The sequence below is a fragment of the Lolium perenne genome, chromosome 5 (assembly GCF_019359855.2).
Source record: "Lolium perenne isolate Kyuss_39 chromosome 5, Kyuss_2.0, whole genome shotgun sequence".
In the NCBI taxonomy this organism is placed as follows: domain Eukaryota; kingdom Viridiplantae; phylum Streptophyta; class Magnoliopsida; order Poales; family Poaceae; genus Lolium; species Lolium perenne.
The window spans coordinates 242,984,410-243,002,606 of NC_067248.2; the positions used below are offsets into that span (position 1 = coordinate 242,984,410).

An 18,197-nucleotide genomic window follows, 5' to 3' on the forward strand; every position below is an offset into this window, starting at 1 on the left:
CCCCATGCCAAAGAGTTGCAACATGAGGAAGAGTTGCAACATGAGCGTCGCCGTCGATAGCGAACTCTAGTATTGTTGGTCGGGGCGAAAGCATGTTTTCTTATATCGCTCTTCAGCGTCGTGTCCACTCCTCGAAGTCGCCTCTGGTCAGTGATACTCCCCACATTCAAGCTTTGTTGAACTTAATATATATGGTCTTCGCAATATCCACAATAAACCTGATTTTGGTATAATTTTCTAGCATTTTATTTTGGAAAGTTTTTAAACACCTCTATTTCAGAACTTGGCTTAGTGCTGCTTAAAATTTCCTAAGACGCGCATAGGTAGAGTCTAGAGACACATGTACTAGTACGTGATTGCCAGCCATGCATGCAACCAAGACCACTAGAACACCTAATGTTAGGAAATTTTGACATCAAGTTTACTATTTCTTTGACATTTGATCACACGACAGAATAATGGATAATAAAAGAGATAATATGTAGAAAGGATAACTCTTGTGCTATTTTAAATATAGAATTCAACCACAAGTTTTGATCATGCCATTTAGCGCCTTCAAACACACAAGGTGACCAAGTAGCTTGTCTCTCATAAGATGCTCCAGGCCAATTGATCTAGCAGTACTGATAACGTAAGATGAAATAGAAGTGCAAATAACCCACTGTATCAGTCAATCCCTAAAAGCTCACATCGGTGGAAGAAATAAACAATGAAAGCATGATTGGCCGGACGAAACCGCATGGCTCCCTACATCCTTGCCAACGAACCACCTCCGATCCACTTCTCCCCTACACGACAGCTCGTGCTTCCCTGTGTACAACCTCCAACGCATTGGTCAGTGGAACCAAGGCTCGGCGGCTTGACCGTCGTGACAGCTGACCAAGAAAAAATACATCAATATGAAAGAAGCAGGATAAGCAACAGGGCATGGCATCACCTTGACAATTGGGGCATGGAAAGGAGAAACAAAGGAGAATATATTCAGTATGTCATCCACAAATCTTACATTGACATACAAATAGCTCAACCGGAGAATCACATAACATGCAAGTTGTGTTCTTTTATGCTACTAACAGGAAAACGTATATGTACGGCTTATCAAAATTTGTGTTATCCTACTATCACTACTACTTCAGCAAACTTCTATTTACCATCGTTAGATCACTACGGGAACCCGCCGACGTGCCGACGGCCAGAATCTGTGCCGACGGCCGCCGTCGGCACAGCCTCGCTCGCCGTCAGCCCAGCAAAGTAGCCGTCGGCACAGCCTGGCCGTCGGCACAGAACCACCAGAGCCGACGGCCGCCGTCGGCACACTTTGGCCGTCGGCACAAACCCAGTCTGTGCCGACGGCACGTAGCCTAGCCGTCGGCACATGGACATATGGTGGGGCCACAGACAGCCACCGACAACGGCGTCAGCAGGTGGCAAACGGCGTGATGTGGGCCGACGGCCAGGCCGTCGGCACAGCTTCCCCGCCAAATTTTCCTTCTTCCCGCCCTTATTCGCGCCATTTTTTTCGCGCCACTTCCTATGTAGGCCGACGGCCAGGCCGTCGGCACAGGTTCCCGCCATTTTTCCCCCCTCCTTCCCTCCCGCCATTCTTCTCGCGCCCATTCTCTCCCGCCAATTATTCCCGCCGTTTCAGCCCTCGTCGTCCTATATATAGCCATGTCTTCTCAACACTAACATCACCAGCAACATTTCTCTCCTCATCAACTCTCTCATCCAAAAAACACCACAGAATCCTCTGAGCTCAGCTGCCGTCGAGATGGCTCCTCGTCGCCGTAGCAACACGGGCTTCATCGGCGTTCGCCAGCGGGCTGCGGGCCATTTCGCGTCCGAAATCTCCGCCGGTGGTGTGCGTGTGTGGCTCGGCACCTTCTACACGAAGGAGGCTGCTGCCCGCGCATACGACGTTGCTGCTTGGAGGTTTGGCCGGTCGCGCCACGAATTGAACTTCCCGGAGGTCAGGTCTCTGACGGAAGCCGAGAGTCTCTCTACTGAGCCGCTACTTCGCTCAGAGGGTGAAGCGCAGCGGTTCAGAGATGGCCAGCGGCGGATTGATACCACCGAGGCGGACGAGCAGTTCATGGCACAGTGGCGCAGAGACCATCCCGGAGACGTCGCGGCCACGCGCGCATTCTGGAAGGAGAAGCAGGCGTACAGGAGAGAGAGGAGGGCGGGAAAGCGGCAGAGGAGGGCCGAATATGACGCGGAGTACGCCAAAGGAGAGGCGTCGACATGGGGGGAAAATGATGAACGGTGGTTTTCATACCTCTCAAGTACCGCTTCAGAGGACACCCCTAGCGAGGACGAAGATTTCGAGAACTGATTAGTATGTGTGTGTGTCGAGTCCGTGTGTCTAACGGGTCATGTGTCGACCCAGTGTTAAGTGCTTTGTTCGTGTGTGGGTTTAGTTTTTTAAGTGTTTTGGTTTGTGTGTTAGTAGTGTAGTTTTTAAGTGCTTTGCTTCGTGTGTGGGTGTACATATGTCCTAAACAAACCAAAGCAAATAAAAAAATCCATTGTTACACCGTCACACGGAGAAAGCTATAGGGGTAGATCTGCGGGGTCCCCGCCCTAGGGTTTCCGAAGATACAGATCAGCGGAGCGTCGGAACCGCTTAAAAACTTGCATATGTCCCTAGCATATGTGCACAAGTGTGATGTAGGGTTTGGCTAACCTTGCATGTACCCGGCGTTGACGATTTTCGCAGACATGGGCCAGCACTTGGTGAAAATCCAGGATCTGTATGTGCAAACTCCTGGTACGGCTAAAATGGAGCCTATTTTATGGTAAAGTAAGCCCAACCTATGGTTTCCCATGTACATATGTCCTAAACAAACCAAAGCAAATAAAAAAATCCATTGTTACACCGTCACACGGAGAAAGCTATAGGGGTAGATCTGCGGGGTCCCCGCCCTAGGGTTTCCGAAGATACAGATCAGTGGAGCGTCGGAACCGCTTAAAAACTTGCATATGTCCCTAGCATATGTGCACAAGTGTGATGTAGGGTTTGGCTAACCTTGCATGTACCCGGCGTTGACGATTTTCGCAGACATGGGCCAGCACTTGGTGAAAATCCAGGATATGTATGTGCAAACTCCTGGTACGGCTAAAATGGAGCCTATTTTATGGTAAAGTAAGCCCAACCTATGGTTTCCCATGTACATATGTCCTAAACAAACCAAAGCAAATAAAAAAATCCATTGTTACACCGTCACACGGAGAAAGCTATAGGGGTAGATCTGCGGGGTCCCCGCCCTAGGGTTTCCGAAGATACAGATCAGCGGAGCGTCGGAACCGCTTAAAAACTTGCATATGTCCCTAGCATATGTGCACAAGTGTGATGTAGGGTTTGGCTAACCTTGCATGTACCCGGCGTTGACGATTTTCGCAGACATGGGCCAGCACTTGGTGAAAATCCAGGATCTGTATGTGCAAACTCCTGGTAGGATACCTCCTACGTACCACCTATCACATGCCATATGCGCGCGGAAGCCATCTGGGAATCCCACCCGCTTCCTGCGGTGCCCCGCCGAATCCGCTGGAAACTGACCGGATTTGAACTGGGGCGACACTTTCCTTCGCTCAATAAATGGAGGGAAAAATGGTTTTAGGTCTATGACGCGTCATTTTATGTGCTAAATGGTTTTCCGTTTCGCGCGTTGGCGGACGGGTGCAACCGCGCGCCGTGCGGCCATACCGCATGTCCCGGCGGCCCGTTTTGCGCAGTTGGCAAAGCAAACGGAGCCAAAATCGAGCGGAGCCGCGTGGCGTCATTTTATGTGTCCTAGAAACCACTGCAAAAGACGGAACTGGATACGGCAATTATCTTGGAGAACCCTTCACGAACAGGGCTATCTCGTCCGGAGTTCTATGGCTTTTAGGGGAAATGAGTAGGAAACGGCCCGTTTCACCACATAGTTTGTCGGAACGAGGCCATATTTGGCACGTGCGTGGGCCTTAGGATGGGAAGCAAGGCCCCGGTCGCGGATTTCCAATCTGAACCACGGGCGACGGTTTTTCCATTTTCGGGGTGCCGGAAGGGCTTTTTTTTGTGAAGCAGCTACATGGTGCGCATTTCAGTATCGCGCGGGACCTCCGCGCAGCGGTAGGATACCTCCTACGTACCACCTATCACATGCCATATGCGCGCGGAAGCCATCTGGGAATCCCACCCGCTTCCTGCGGTGCCCCGCCGAATCCGCTGGAAACTGACCGGATTTGAACTGGGGCGACACTTTCCTTCGCTCAATAAATGGAGGGAAAAATGGTTTTAGGTCTATGACGCATCATTTTATGTGCTAAATGTTTTCCGTTTCGCGTGTTGGCGGACGGGTGCAACCGCGCGCCTGGTACGGCCATACCGCATGTCCCGGCGGCCCCGTTTTGCGCAGTTGGCAAAGCAAACGGAGCCAAAAAATCGAGCGGAGCCGCGTGGCGTCATTTTATGTGTCCTAGCAACCACTGCAAAAGACGGAACTGGGATACGGCGATTATCTTGGAGAACCCTTCACGAACAGGGCTATCTCGTCCGGAGTTCTATGGCTTTTAGGGGAAATGAGTAGGAAACGGCCCGTTTCACCACATAGTTTGTCGGAACGAGGCCATATTTGGCACGTGCGTGGGCCTTAGGATGGGAAGCAAGGCCCCGGTCACGGATTTCCAATCTGAACCACGGGCGACGGTTTTTCCATTTTCGGGGTGCGGAAGGGCTTTTTTGTGAAGCAGCTACATGGTGCGCATTTCAGTATCGCGCGGGACCTCCTCGCAGCGGTAGGATACCTCCTACGTACCACCTATCACATGCCATATGTGCGCGGAAGCCATCTGGGAATCCCACCCGCTTCCTGCGGTGCCCCGCCGAATCCGCTGGACCCATGTCAAAAGGAGTACCTCAAAGGCTGGGAAGTCGTGTTCAAGGTATCACCACACGGTAAGCTACCCATGCCCTCCGACGAGGATTACAACAACATTGACCCTGTAACATACGAGGGAATTTTTTATCAAGAGCAAGAGAACTTTGGGGATTTCGAAATAGAAATTGGTCTTGAGGACCTCCAGAACGAGGCACATCTTCATGGTGAAACAGTGGTGGACCTAAAGGACATACAAATGCTCACCAAGTTACATGAGGGCAATGGGTTCAATGATGAGCCTCCACCGGACATTCCCACCCAACCTCATTACTCACATGATACTGATAGTGATAGTGAAAATGAGAACCCAATGCCTCGTTATGAGAACCCAATGCCTCATTATGATAGTGATGATTCGAGGTGAGGGTCCTTTATGCCTTTATGCTTAGTATCTATTTCTCCATATGCTTCTTATACTTAGTATTTATTTTTCAATATGCTTCTTATGCTTAGTATCTATTTTTCAATATGCTTCTTATGCTTAGTATCTATTTTTCAATATGCTTCTTATGCTTAGTATCTATTTTTCAATATGCTTCTTATGCTTAGTATCTATTTTTTGCTTAGTGTCTACATTTTATTAAGGCATGAATGCTTACTTGTTTACTCTTTGTCAATGCAGGTGATTGATCAATATGAGCGGAAGCAAGCAATCCATGAACTCCATTTTGAAGAGTATGACCCAACAGAAGTTCACCGGGACCACTAGAAGTGGAAGACCAACGCGTGTCAGCTCGCGTTACGCGGACGATGACACGGGTGGAGTTGGAGGTGGAGGTGTAGGTGGAGGTGGAGGACGAGGTGGAGGTGGAGGACGAGCTGGAGGACGAGGCGGAGGCGGAGGTGGAGGACGAGGACGAGGTGGAGGTGGAGGACGAGGACGAGGTGGAGGTGGACCTTTCCTTGGTGACATACCCTCTGCTTCTGGCGACGTGGCTTCCCAGTCCGCTCACACACGCCTCATCGAGGGGGAGATGGAGGTGGAGATGGAGGTGGAGGGGCAGGACGAGGAGGCGGAGAGGGAGATGGCGCCAAAGAAGTTGCGCATTCGTGGTGAAGCGCAAGTCCCTGATGAGAGGAGGGAGCCTACTAGCCAGGATGCGAAAGCCCTCATCATCCCGAACGAAAAAGAGTAAGTTTAATTTTGAACATTTAGATTCATTTTGCTATGTACTAATGTTTTCATTATTGTGCATAACTGATTGGCATACTAATGTTTTGATTATTGTGCAGCAATTGGACATATGACAAGGGGGTTCGCCAGCCGTCGAGCATGATTGGAGCTCTTATTAGGCAGTACTGGCCGGGCTTTTACACTCCGGTCCCCGGCGGCGAGAAGAAGCTAGCCGAGACTTGGGCGGACTATGAGGCAGCTCCTTGCCCGGGCTTTGGGACAGCTTCTGACGCCGTGTACACCAAGTTTTGGGTAAAGCATGCTTCTCGAGTTTACTTCATAGTTGATGACCACACTATGCTAACTCATGTCTCTCTCACAATTATTCTTATGCATGATTGCAGACCCATTATAAGGTTCCTGATGATATGGTTGAGCAAGGGAGGGCGGTACTGACTAGGGCTTGTCAGAGGTTGACAAGGCAACAGTGGTACAATCAGAAGCATACCTGCATCGGGCACTTCAAGGCTGAGCAGGGCACGAGGGTCAAGAAAGCTGACAATATCAGGGACGATCCTCAGCTGACAAAGGAAGATTACTTCAAGGTAAGTAAATATTCAATGAGACTCTATGTTGCTGCATAGTTGGGATTGCATTATGTGTTCTTCAAATGAGTTTTGGTTTTTCAGGTTATGCCCCTATGGTGCGAGAATAAGGAAGACGCATTTGAGGCCTTGGTAGCGAGGTGGGTTGGCGAAGACGCCGACTTCAACGCCAAGAGCGCGCGCAACAAGGCAAACCGGGGCACTGGAGGAACACACAGTGCGGGAAGCCGCAGCACTGAGCGCTACAGGAAGCACAAGGTACATATATACATGGAACAACTTGCATTTATTTCCCCTCATATTACTACTTGATACACATAACATTTATCTTGCTGTGCAGGAGGCGGAACTCGGGGAGCCTCTCACCGAGGTGGGAGGGTGGCAGAAGATGAAGCTGAAGCAGCCCGATCTAAGCCAGCCTCAGCCCTCGCTGCCCGAGTACTTCGGCTATGCCGAAGAGGAGTTGGAGAAGTACTGCTCGGTGTTCAAGGGTCTTCATCCGGAGGTGGATGATCCTATTGAGCAGGAGACCGACTTGACGGCGATTATGGTGGCGGGGAGCGGCGCGGAGCATGGCCGCACGAAGCTTCTTAGTGGGGTGATCAAGCCGCAGAGGACCCTCACGCAGATCAGGTCTACCCTCACCACCGGCGACCCACCGGTCGCGCCTCCTCGACACCGTCGTACGGATGTAAGTTTTCTCATTTCCATCTTCTTTCCAACATTCATCCCTGAATGGCTAAATTGACATGACTCCTTTTCTTGGAAATTGTAGGCTCACTTTGAGGCCGCCTACGCGGCCGCTTATGAGAAGTATTTGACGGTTGTAGCAGAGTGGGACCTCAAGAGAGCGGCTTGGGAAGAGTACCAGGAGGCGACGAGTCGTGTAAGTTCCAATCTTTTATGGTTCGAAGACATGACAAGTCCCACCTCCCCTTTTTTTATATCTGCGGCGCTTGACATCTAAACTATCTTGCAGGCGGTCAGGACGTTCTTCCTGACTGGAGAGAGGATCGCACTTCCGGCCGAGGAGCCAGCTAGGCCGGGGCCGACTCCAGTGTGCCCATCGAGGGAAGCTTTCGCGGCCACATACTACGCACGGACTCCGATAAGTCCTGTGCCTAACCAGTTCTCACCGCTTTCCTTTCCCATGTGTAAGATGCTAACTCTTGTCAAACATGTAGGGCACGGGAAGTTCGCGGAACCGACCCTCTCCTGGTTCGTCGCGCGAGGGCACACCGATGCACCCCGGCCACCATTCTCCCGGTGCTTCAGGGTTTTCACCTGCTGGCGATGGTTCAGGCCATGGTTCTACTTCGGTCTACCTCGACAAAGGCCGGACGCCTGAATTTACGAGTCGGGAACTTGGTTGGACCCCCTGATCTTAGTTTCCCTTAGCTAGGTGTCTAGCGGGTGTGCGTCGATCGTGTGTGCCATGTGTCGACGATGTATGATGATTGTGTGTGCTACATGACACATATTTGTATCACGATGATGTTGTTGCTACATTTGATGATGATTATGTGCTGTGCAACATTTGTGATGCATTTGAATGTATATTACTGCTATATATGCTGTGTGTGCTGTGCTGGGCCAGGAAATGCAGCGGGAAACCAAATGGTATGGTCTGTGCCGACGGCATAGCCGTCGGCACAGCCCCCTGGACGTGCCAAATGGCAGGGGCTGTGCCGCGGCACAGGAAGGTTGCGCCCAGCGGCAGCGCGGAGCGGGCGGCAGCGCGTCTGGGCCGAAGGACCTGGGCCGACGGCCAAGCCGTCGGCACAGGAGCAGGGGCGTGGACGCGTGGCAGCCCGTGGTCATCCGATGGCAGTTGATGGGCCGACGGCTTGGCCGTCGGCACAACAGAGGGCGTGGACGCGTGGCGGCCGCTGGTCATCCGATGGCAGTGTGCGGCCGACGGCTTGGCCGTCGGCACAGAGCAGGGGCGTGGACGCGTGGCAGCCCGTGGTCGTCCGATGGCGGTTGATGGGCGGCCGACGGCCGTCGGCACAACAGCAGGGGCGTGGACGCGTGGCGGCCGCTGGTCATCCGATGGCAGTGTCCGGGCCGACGGCTTGGCCGGCCGCACAAGTACCTTTCTCGACCTAACGGCCGCAGACGCCCGCGGGCCCCACGTTGGATCGTGCCGACGGCCTTGTGCCGACGGCGTCGTTTGACCGTCGGGCTGGAGTCTGTGCCGACGGCAAAGGCTGGGCCGACGGCGAGCCAGTCTGTGCCGAGGCGATATTGTGCCGACGGCGGTGTGCCGACGGCGGCCGTCGGCACAGACGTGGGCCGACGGCAGGTGCTGCTGTGCCGACGGCCGCCGGCCGTCGGCCCCTCGGCTGGTTCCCGTAGTGGATAGGACCATACATAAAAAAAAGACAATCCATGCTGAAATTCTAATACCAATTTACCATCATTACCATCATCTAAGTACAAGTGACAATAATGTCAACAATACTATTATTCCAGGGAAGAATATTAGTTTCTAAATCAACACAACAATAAAGATACACCTATATATTCTTCTATTTATCAATCAAAAGAACAAAATGTTTATGCTCCAGGAAAACAACTTGACTTTCGTAACTAGCTACCATACTGGAGGCACCTACAAGACCATCGTGCAAATATAGGTGCCACTTAGCACACAGTTCAAAGAAGTTACGACCTGTTGCATCATAACCAGAGATCCTGGGCGCCCCCTAGGGTGAAATTCTTCATTTGGTTGGCCTGCCTTGACAGGTGCTGGACGGGTGAGAGGCTGGCGCGTCGTGGTCTGCCACATGCGCCCAAATGCCCGCTGTGTGACCAATCCGAGGAGACTATGACGCACCTTCTCACTAGGTGCTCATTCTCCAGAACGGTCTGGTTCGAGATCCTCTCGTGGATCCGATCCACCTCTGGACCTCCTTCTCCGGAAGGGGACTTCACAGAGTGGTGGTCGCAGGTGGTGCGTACCGCCCCTCGCCAGTTGCGTAAAGGTACATCGTCGATAATCATGCTCACGGCGTGGTGGATCTGGAAGCACCGGAATGCTGCGATCTTTGACAACGCACAGCCTTCAGTGCCTTCCCTGCTCGGCGACATCAAGACCGAAGCGCAACAGTGGGCGAGTGCGGGAGCCCGGGGTGTCCGCCAGCTCCTCCCCTAGGCTAGGTCTCCTCTCTTGGGTCGAGTTGTAATGCGGGGTGTTCGTCCTCTCATGGACATGTACGTATAACCTTTCTTTCTATCTATCAATGCATCGAAACGCAAGTCTTTTGCGTTTTCGCAAAAAAATATAGAGCTACTCACACAATTACACACTAGTATTACTACACGCAAATCCAGGAATCGCCATGGGAAAAAAGATATGCAGCCATCAGCCACCCAAGAGCATATGTTTCGATATTTAAAAAAAAAAGCATCATTTGGAGAAAATTGCGACCTGTTCTTTCTACTCTTGAAACATCAATCAAACAAGCTCTTCTATAGCCACAAAGTTGTGCTGGAAACAGTGAGATCATCCATGAAATTAGGGAACTAGCATCTGTGTGTCAAGAAAGGAAGTTATTGTTGTGAAAAAAAGATTAACTCCGCGTAAACTATGGATACTAGTATGTTAAACCTTGTTGCTAAACGACTACCACACAAGTGATAGACGCCTAGACGGAGTGCAAAACTTCAAATACATAAAGGTAATAATGTTCGTAATAAGCATGGTTGCACAAGTTTATCAGATGGACCATTTAAAAGCCACTCTCACTCCACTTTACTCCTGGTCCATAACAGCTTAGAAAACGTTCTAAAAGAAGAAAAGGGCAGGGAATCTGACAATCCATCACAAAACAATCAATCAAGAGTCAACTCTTGATTCAACATACAATAATGAAAGAATTATATACCATGGCATGTCTTCTCTAATGGTTAGTAAGCAACTGCAAATTCACTCCTTATTTATTAGACACCTTCAATTCGATGTGTTTAATAAGTTGCCACTACATATATTGGTTGAAAAGCGCACCAAGTAGAAAACACTCTCAGCTAGTCAGAAAACAGCAACAACTTCTGTACCAAAACATGATCCTTCTGGCAAATGGATCAGCGGAAAATACATAGCAAGAAACCGGCATGCTATCATCAATTCAAATGGATACATGTTGCTCTCATTTTTTAGCATATCATACGACTAACTATGAGTATTGTTGATACTTTGTAATGATTTCAAGAAGTAAAGGCCGTCGTGGCCTCTTAGTTTGGCAAATAAAAAAGAGTGTTTCTATAACCAGCAACCGCAGATCACAAAACCTAATACTTATTATAGACACCAACACTAGAGCCAGTAGGTACCATAATAAGCCTAAATAATGTCATTGAACACAACAATCAATACAAGGTATACCAGTGAGCCAGTCAGCCTAGACATATCAGTGAGCCAGAAGCAGATACCTGCCTAAATCGTTAACTCGAAGAAGAGGCCAGCTCCAGCTCCACTTCTTCTGTGCTGCTGCTGCATTAGTGTCATGCTGCCTAATCTCCTCTTCTCAAATGCCACGGCAGTCAACTGCCGCTCCATGTACAGCCCCAGCGACTACCACGGGATGAAGAAGCTCAGCTCGTCCATAACCTGCACAACAACAAACAAAGATAGAATAACCTCCATGGCACAAGAAATGTCGCAGCATTGCGAATTATATCAATATCGATCACAAGTTATTGATGTCTGTGCATAAGTGGATTTCTCATCAAGAGAAGGAAATGATATTGCTACAAATGATTTCAGCAGTTTAAGGGAAGCAGCACAGACATCAATTAGGGAACATAATTCATCTTACGCAGCATTTTGTTGAAGCACAAAAAGGCAACCAACTAAGCCACTTGGACCTAGTCCAGATCACTCCACACTATAGCAATACCCAATTTGTTGAGTTACTATTTGAGAATCAAGAAACTGATGGAACAGACAACATAGAAACTGAATGAAGGACCTGCTGATTTCCGTTACATAAGAGAGGTATTTTTGATATTGAGGGTCTCGTGCACATCGAGTTAGAAAAATAGACAACAATTGCCTGGCTTTCCAAGCCCACGTGACAAAGTGTATGTTACATTGTTCTAACCCAATCAAACACAGTTAAAGCAAAAAAACATTTCAAGCTGTACTTTCCTGGATAGCACAGTATAAATATGTTCTTGTACAACAAAAGATTTTATCACAATACCACATAAGCCATGAGCAATTCAAGCACAGAACAGAGAACAAGAAAACATTGATTAATGAGAAAGGTCGCAATAAATATGATAAATGCTCATCAAGGCGCATCAGAGTAAAGATATACTTACCAAATAACACAACAACTCGTATTCAGACAGATTTGAGATTGATAAATGGCACAACAACACAACAACTCGTATTCAGACATATTATCTAGCTAAAAATTGATTACTCCCTAGATATCAATAATATGCATGTAATCAAATGGCCAACAACTATAAAAGTAACTTTTGGTGCGGAAAATCCTCTACTCTAACAAAGAGAGGAATTACACTAAAGAATATTTCGAGAAGATGTAATAGATCTGATTGCTTTGTGTTTGAGTGACCTGGTTACTTGTTTGAGCGAGTAAAGTGTACAACAAAGAGAGAGCTAAAATGGGTCAAGCTGGGTATAGACATGATCATTTGACAAATAAATTGCTCAACTTCAGTACCATATATTCAGGTTTCATCAAAAGAACTACAAGCAAGAGAACTTGTGTCACAGTCGTGAAAAAAAGGTACCACAAAGCATGTACAGGATGAACAAAATCACCTAAGTTTCGCTTTCTAGCTTCAGTAGACTCTTAAGCATCACAGGAGGAGATAACCAGCCTCTTCTGGTTCCATTAGTTCCAGGTGCAAGTACTGATCGCCATCATTCAGAAACAACACGTCACCCTGTCCACATTCCAGGCAGCATGTAAGAAGTGTGTCTAGCCATGAACTCATCTACCACACATTCAGATTAGACAGTGGCAGCTCTAAATTCCAACCCGAGCATTCTTGTTTCATTTAGCAAATGTTTCATACAACAAACTTTAGGATGCTCTGCTACATGACAAGTATACATTGAACATGAACTAAGACATAGAAGGTGGATAAGAGAAATACATTGAACATGAACATGATTCAAATAACATGCCCATTGAATGAAGGAAAACAACCTTTCTTCTTTTCTGAATTAAACTCTCGTACACATCTAAAAGAATAGCGAAGCCCTGGAGTTTAAGTTAGATGATAAACATGATGAATTGTACAAACCCTCAAAATAAAACAGGAATACACAAAAAACTATGGATTACCAACTAATGTATTTTCGTGCATATATTACAAATTCTGAACTTTATGATGAAATGGAAGTACGTTATTACAGACAAGAATAGTGTTTATATGTTCTCCCAGTCCTAGAATGCATAGATATTAACCGTGGTATAGTGTGAATACAAAATACAATTTATACTTTATAAATATTACTAGATTCAATGAAAAAGCATTATATCATCAAGCAAAGCAAGTCAACAATAATGTTAGTCTTTGGGAATAGTGATAGAACCATGCCAGTAACCCCATTCATAATATAGGGATTCACTAAATCGTGAAAGTGGAAAACATAGGTGACTGATACAAATATAACCCCTTGCATACTCCAGCCTTAACCAGAATCATGTTGAGTAGGTAACAACGGTGAAGGAATTAAACTGGCCCATATCTACTATCTTCAAGGCTGATGTATGAATAAACTTCGGAAGCGCAACTCCTAACCCAGCCAGAAAATCTAACTATATCAAATCAAGGCCTGCAAAATAAGTTTCTAAAATCATAAGCACCAAATTTTCTACAGTTGTCAGAAACTATAGCTTGTTTATCATGAGTTACCACTTTGCAGTTTTGCAAAATGTTATGGTCATCCTATATGCCACCATTGCACTCAGTCATACGGTTTATTTGTAGTGACTACAACCACATCTGTTCAGCTATGACTGCATGTAAAAAAATCCTAATTTTCTATATCTCCGTTCCAATGACACCAAATTGATATTTTGTCGCATAGTGCTTAAGCGCTAGCCTATGTGTAGCAAATCCTTTCACGACATACTGTCAAGTTACGATTGGGAATAGTCCTATGGCAGCCATAAGCATGGCATAACATACATCTCACAGATACATGGGAAATAATGGGGCACACGATCAGCAAGACGCAAACCTGACTTTCATGTTCATGCGTTTGATCCTCCTTGTCGTGGAAGCGGGTCAATCAACAACAGCTGGTCCCTAGCATTGTAGTTACCAGCAGATGAGAGCAACAGCAGGTCATCCTGCTTGTCCCCTCGTCCTTATACCGGAAGACTCCATCTATTGCTTCGGGTTGAACCCGGCAGCAGATAGCTCAAGGAGGTCGGCACTGCAGAATGAGGTCCACGGTGGCGCTGCCAAGCTCTCTGTAGTCCTTCTTCAACTTCCTGCACCCGAAGCACCCTAGAAAAATCAACAATCCACCGTCACTGGTACAACTAAGGACTAGATCGGGGTTGGAACTTACTCCAGACCGGCAAAGCGGCATCTTTCTCACTCTCATTGTGCCCTTGTTGAGCTTCCAGATTCCTTCCTATCGCCAAAGAGCACCGAGCAGCTGGAGCTTCATTGGGGAAGCCGTGATGGCAGTCAGAATGACATTGAGGCAGAAACCCCAGATTTCAGTACACACCAAGCAGGCACCAGGAGCTGCAGCCACGGAGACCTGCAATACGTTATTAAGCAAACCTTTATGCAAACAGAAATAGACTGACTAGTAAGTAGCATGACGAAACAAAACAGAAGATTCCAAGCACTATCACCGTCCAAATCATTTGCCTATATAAAAATTTATGCATTGGCGGAAATAATCCTATATGCTCTGAACCATATAATGCATAAGAAAAACCCTACACTCTCTATGCATAATAAGCAGCAAACTATTCAAAAAAAAATAGCAGATCAATTTCCTACAGATGTACTGCCTATGCACACAACGAATTTTAGTTGAGCGAGATAGATTTCTATCCATAAATGCATGATTCTCTTGGCAGCTACCCTGACAACAACGATCTTCATCTGGATTGCCATGATCTCTTTCACTAGAGAAAGCGGCTCAAATACAATGACCGCACCCAGTCTGTTCACAAGCTCGGCCTTCAACTGTTTCTGAACCTGCACAAGCAAACATATATGTAACAACCAGCTGAAAAATAACTACTTTATGCAACCTGTATAGGCACAGTTTTGGATTCACAAGCAAACCTGATTCATGACAAGGTTCCGTGCAGTTTGCATTGTATTTTCTCCGCGTATTCCTGCTAGAAGGTGCCCTGACCCCAGATTTGAGGTCATGTTGATAATGGTATTCCTGCAATCTACTACCCGCCCTTTGCAATCGGTCAACATACCACCATCAAGGATCTGGAGAAAAATATTCAACACCAAGGGATCTGCCTTCTCCACCTCATTGAGACAGATGACACTATATGGGATGATCCGCACCTTCTCCACCACCTTGATGGTCATATGAGCTTTAACATGTTCCAAACTTCCAATACAAGAGAAACATTAAGATCAGACAGACTAATTGAAGACTTCGAATGATATGGTACTGTAGTGGTGTTTAAATAGAGAAGACAAACCCTAGAGAGGCTCCAGTTAGACGCCACAGATCCAGCCACAATGTATTCGGACGTTTCAATGCGCATCAACATCTTCCCACTATAAAATAGCTATTCGGCAAGAGCTTTTGCTATCTCTATTTTTCCAATATGAGTCGAGCCCAAAAAGAGTTATGATCCTACTGGTTTGCCAAGCTGATCTAGGCCAGTCCTAGAACGCTCTTATAAACAGCTTTAGCTTGGCCAACATCTCGCTCATGAAACCTGGCCGCAAGGTGGATCAACTTATCCTTCTCCCCTTGATCAAGCGTGGAGACAGGAATTCCATTACATCTGCTCACACCCTTCAAATCACAACAATGGGACATGTGTGAAAATCACATCACACTGTCAATAGGAAGAGAATGCCCGGCAAATTCATCCGGGCTAACAATTGCTTTGTTCACTGCATTTGGAGAGGCAGTTAGCACAGTGTGATGTGATTTTCTTGTTTTCCAATCTGTACCATCCTTTTGGCTGCAGTGTTACATGCCTCATCGATCAGATCTATTGCCTTATCAGGAAATTGACGACCTACAATATAAACAGCAATAATATGCATTAATTTTACAAGTTACATTCTTGCCACTCATGAATGCAACTCAGTAGAAAAGAAGCACTGCAGTGCATGTTGCCCGATTAATTTATACATATGACATTGTCATGATTTTTTTGATCCTTCACCATGATTTATAATTTATTCCGAACTGACGTACTCAATGCAATAAGACTACTCCACAGGAGCCATGTAACACAAATTTATAATCATTTCATCTTAATGCATCTAATGCAGCATGGGACTCCACAACGCCATAAATACAAGTTATAATCATTTGGACTTAGTTCATCCAATGTATCATGGGTACTCCACAACGCTTTAATGTGATCAGCTAATCATTCTTGACTTTCAAACTGCACAGCAAAACCTTTACACGGATAGGCCTCTTACCATAAGCATGAACCTGAAATCAAAATGGAGTTATGTAGATACCCAAATCTAAACTCCTATATCCCCATTTGAAACAAAAATAAAGTCGATAATTCTCAACTTGAAATTAACATCCACACTATGTTACATTCACAGTGGCACTAAGAAATGATCATGTAGCTAGAACTGCATATGCCCACGGACGATGAACCTCACACTAGGTTTCATTAGGTGACTGAAAACTGACATGCATCTTTCTAGGTGCTAAACACATTTGTCTATCCCAAATTGCATAAACAATTATTAAGAACAAGTAGAACAGAACTCATGTTTCCTCTGAATTCACTCTTACACATCACACATACACATGGTTAATGAAGATATGACACAACATAGTCGAGAATCGAGAAATTTGCAGTAACAATAACAAAAGTGGACGAATTACACATTGAGTACTAGCTAGTATCCCTCTTGGACAAGAGAAGAGACCGAGTTATTCTTTTTTTTTAGATAAAAGGAACCCTCAATAGGGGTCCCCAGTTTCATTAAGAAACCGAGAGTCTCACAGATTTTTGTTACAAAGAAAGCTAGCAGTCATCACCATGCTAAAAAATCAGTCATCACTGCTGAATTATTCTCAGTAGTTACAAAAAACAAAGAAAGCTAGCAGTCATCACCACGCTGGGGTTCAACGGCCGGAGCAGATCGGAAAACCTACATGGGACCAAATCACCAAAACCAGAGCTCACCGGAGAGGGTTCGAGGCTGAGACATCACCCAATGGATAGCGAGGACGGATGCCTCATCGACACGAGCAGCAGTAGCAGCTTGACTCGCCGGGAAGATGTTGCAGGAAAGCCCTTCCTGCCGCTGGTTCCAAATATGCTAATTTGAGATACAGTTTCGGTAGGAAATAGGATAGGGAGCAATGGAACCGATTCGAGCACGAGGGGAGGGTAAAAATTCGACCTTGATGTCGACGAGGTCCTCCAGAACGGCGGCCTTGGCGGTGGTGCTTAGGGGCGAGCTCCTGCAGGTCGCCGCCTAGAGGTGCCGCACTTACGGGCAAGTCAAAAATCCCTGCCGTATGGCGACCCCGCGAAGACGCCGGCCAAGCAGCGCACGGCCGAGTACCGGAGCTCGCCGCTCGCGCGCGGCGGCGACCGGCGACTTCGGAGGCGGCCGGTGACAAGGGATTGCGAGGCCTCGGCGCGCAAGGCAAGGCCCTTCCATGGCATGTGAATGGACGGAAGGCCCAGCCAAAGGAGAGCCAAACAGCGCGAGGCCGGGGCCGGGCCCTGTCGTCCTCGATGGCAGCCAGCAGGCCCGGAGCTAGGGTTAGGCGGTTAGCTATAACCCAAGATTGAGGGGATGTGGCGTAGTCGAGGAAATCGGCTGGGGATGAGGATCTGTAGCTTCGCCGGCGGGCTGCGAGGATGGGTTAGCCGAGAGGGCCAGAGCGGCGAGCGGCGCCGTAGAGGTTCTCGGCAAGGAAGGGGAGAAATGGCAGAAGAAGATGGATAGACAAGGGAGGATTTTTGAGACTTGGGGGTCTACGTATGCACCATAAACCCAGCATTAATTACCTGCATGCTGCAGCCATAGAGGACATCACTTGAATTGGGAATGACCACGCATGAATCAATTCACTTGAATTGCGACTGACTACGCATGGGTCTGACAAGGGAGTACTAGTGTTTGCAAAATGTTGTTCAGGAGAATTGATTCATGCCTTGGATGTCATCGTCGATGTGCAGCATGCTATGGAGCTTGGATTAAATGATTTCGAACCTGTGAAAATATTTAATCGTTTTTGAATGACCGACTTGGAGAATACGTACTAGAACAAAACTAGTAAGATTGTTGTCGTCGTGCTCATCACCGTCCTAAGAGCAAGAACAGTAACAAAGCCAGCTGCTGGCTATA

At 47.4% G+C, this 18,197-nt stretch overlaps 1 long non-coding RNA gene across 1 annotated transcript; it reads right to left on the reverse strand.

Moving 5' to 3' along the window:
* Nucleotides 1-10,894: 10,894 nt before the first annotated feature.
* LOC127302483 (uncharacterized) lies at nt 10,895-14,502 on the reverse strand. The gene is made up of 4 exons (XR_007852900.2): nt 14,209-14,502; nt 13,873-14,128; nt 12,442-12,566; nt 10,895-11,256 (listed from the first exon to the last, which is right to left on the reverse strand). It is a non-coding gene; the product is annotated as an uncharacterized lncRNA (long non-coding RNA).
* Nucleotides 14,503-18,197: the final 3,695 nt, after the last annotated feature.